The sequence below is a fragment of the Rhagoletis pomonella genome, unplaced genomic scaffold, assembly GCF_013731165.1.
Source record: "Rhagoletis pomonella isolate Grant_MI unplaced genomic scaffold, Rhpom_1.0 Rhpom_scaffold_00001, whole genome shotgun sequence".
NCBI lineage: Eukaryota > Metazoa > Arthropoda > Insecta > Diptera > Tephritidae > Rhagoletis > Rhagoletis pomonella.
In genome coordinates, this window is record NW_023458555.1 from 11,076,797 (window position 1) to 11,079,765 (window position 2,969).

Genomic DNA, 2,969 nt, shown 5'->3' on the forward strand with positions numbered 1-2,969 from the left:
GAATTTCATAACGGCGTCTCTGGTAAATTTTGGCCGTCGACCAGTGTAATCAGCCGCCCCGCCGCGAAAGCCCCCTATAGACAGTTTCATACAAATTGCATAATTTTTTTTTTTAATAATCCGCCATTTTCAATTTTCAAAATCTGACTTCAGACTCGTAATCAACGAGACCAAAAACCCCCATATATTTTCGGCACTTTTGATGAGCTACTGGCCCATAATGGGGTGGCTGGGAAACAAATTTTGGACCAGCCTAATCTAGCTCCATATGTACATACATACGTCATTTCACACCAATACGGAGCATCCGCAAAAAAGGAGTTGACTGAAAGCTACGCCCAGCTTCTGGGATAGTTGCCAATCGATCAGTACCTAGGAAGAACTGCTGGTACACTAAGAAAAAAGTAACATGGTTTTTTCAAACAGCGTCATTTTTGGTTTTTCCATGTTAGTAATTCCATATTTTTGACTGTCCAGATTCAAATCCCATTAGGAGGAACATGTAATTTTAAATTTTTATTTTCGGGTTTTCTTAATTATGAAAAAGCATCTGTGAAGCGAACAACAAAATTGAGTCAAAAACAAAAAAATCTCTAAAAATAAATCTGTTCAAAGTAAACAAAAGCTTGTTTGGCACAAAATCGTATGTGTTTTTGTTTGAAACAGAGACGACTCGGTTTATTTCTTTTCTCAGTGTACTTGTAACGTTGGGTCTGGGTTTAATTAAAAAGGCTGCTGTTCTTGCAAGGGCCCAAACCTGTGTCCTGTTAATTACTAACAGCACTTGTGTTTTTGTGAGAATAAATTCGTATCGCATACGACCTACTATTTGGCAGCCCAGGCACTATTGTTACAGATTTTAGATGAAAAATTGTCAAATGTATCAAAAGCATCATTTGATAGGATGTTTCAAAGATAAGCAACCTTAACTAAGTCCATTGTAAGCTGATTCCAAACTTCGACTAGTTATTATGGCACTACCGGCGCCCGTGGCACAAAACACCTGACTGTGATAGCCGTATATGGCAACTCCATTTGCCCATTCTGCCGTCTAGATTTAAAAAATAATAAAAGGAACATGAAAACAGTACGATAGACGGATGAATTCCAAAATATAAAGATGAAAAGCATCGAGATCTTTTATTCCTATAATATTACAAATTAAAAAGTCCAGCTTGCGCTAACCTACTTAAAACTACCATCAGACGCGGTCGAAAATCTTAGGTATTTCCATCTGCTGTGGTTCAGAAATGAAAAATACTGATGCTTTATACATAGTGGTAAAGACGAAAAATCCAAAACAGCAATATTCGATCCAAATATCGAACCACCAACACACTTAGGGCCCTTGTGTCCATTGTAGTTCCAGTTAAGAGCTCGTATTACATCCCGTCCATTCAAATAGAAGTAGAGAAATTTAGTTGGGTTAATAAAGCGTGAGAATTCATGAATGCCTGCTTCCCTCAGATCCGCCTGGCAGAAGAAGAGGTGATCGGAAGAAGTCATTGGCATAAAAAAACCCGTTCTCCAGGCATACCTTCCAATCAAGCAATGACCCGTTATAATCTCGGTCACTTGCTTAAGTAGAGATCGTTCTAACCGAATGAGTGCTTCGCATCTCTGCATGTCCAAGTTGTGCCAGATTTGTCAAATCATCCCACATGTGCGTTCTTCCTACTACCATTTTTATGCCCTCTCGACGAGGTGTGTTTTAAGCCATGTTTTATAGGTAGATAGCGGTATATCAGGAGAAAATCTGACGCCAGATAGGGAAGTTCCCTTCCTCGCAAGCTCCTCTGCTATATGACTCTATGACATGGTACCCACACAATATGGGTAGTAGACTTTGAAGCTAACTTGTTAAGGGCTTTTCTATGTATATTATATGGCAATTTACGATGAGGTTTCACATAATCCAATGACTTAATAGCTGCTCGACTATTGGAGTGTATGTTTATCGAATTCAGATTAAAAGAAGATTCAAAAAGTGCAGCTTATTTCATGACCGCGAGTTCTGCTTGGAGGAGTGGTATGGCAGCCTATGATAGGGGTCCTTCGAGTGTATCCCACTCCCTACTCTTAGATTTAGTTTAGAGCCATCCATGTAGATGGCTGTAGAATAAAAGTGCTATTAATCACACTTTCCTCGCCGATTTATCGTGAATTAATCCCAAAATAGTCGCATTTCTACAGCGAATGTCCTTTTGCACATACTTCTAGATCATGAATATGGATGTGACTGGGGATCAGCATTTCAAATTTAATTGAGTTACTATTTGCTTAACTTTTCTCAATTTTTTCTCCGCATACCATATGTAAGTATAGGTGATTTTATATTGTTTCACTAAAATTATTTATTTTTTTGTACCATAATAAATAACTTTGTAGCTGGTGTTCATATACTATATACACATATGTATAGGTGAGCATATAAGTAGATAACAAGTGCGGCGTACGAATGTGTGAGAAGTATCAAAAGCACTTGAAAGCACAAACACATAGCAGAGTTAGAGTGTTGGTGAGGAATAAGAAAAATTCACGCAAAGGCGTATCAGTATGTGCTAAAATCCACTTAAAAGTGCTGCTACATTTGTACATATGTATCTATATCTGAACATATGTATATAGAAATGCACAGATAGCCGTAAAAATGTCTACGTTTGTATTATCAGCATCTACGAAAAACCGCAATTAAGCGCATTCACATACAATCATAAATATGTACATATATGCACCTAAAAATTTATATGTAAGCACATACATACATACATACATATGTGCATGCCAATATACCTTCTTTGCTGTGTGATTTTTTAAAGTGAAAGTTATGCTGTCTACACGCTGCGCACAACGGCAATCGCAATATCAATGAAAAAAACAACAACAGTAGCCACAATAAACAACAGCCAGCTTAACGTTGTGTTTTTTTTTTGCTTTTTCCACGTCTGTTTTTGGCTGCGTTCGTTTGC

The 2,969-nt window shown here is 37.7% G+C and overlaps 1 protein-coding gene across 1 annotated transcript in view; it reads left to right on the forward strand.

Annotated features, from left to right (window-relative positions):
• The window catches only part of LOC118752478 (actin, indirect flight muscle-like), a 26,647-nt gene that overhangs the window by 3,326 nt on the left and 20,352 nt on the right, over nt 1-2,969 (forward strand). The window lies entirely within an intron of this gene.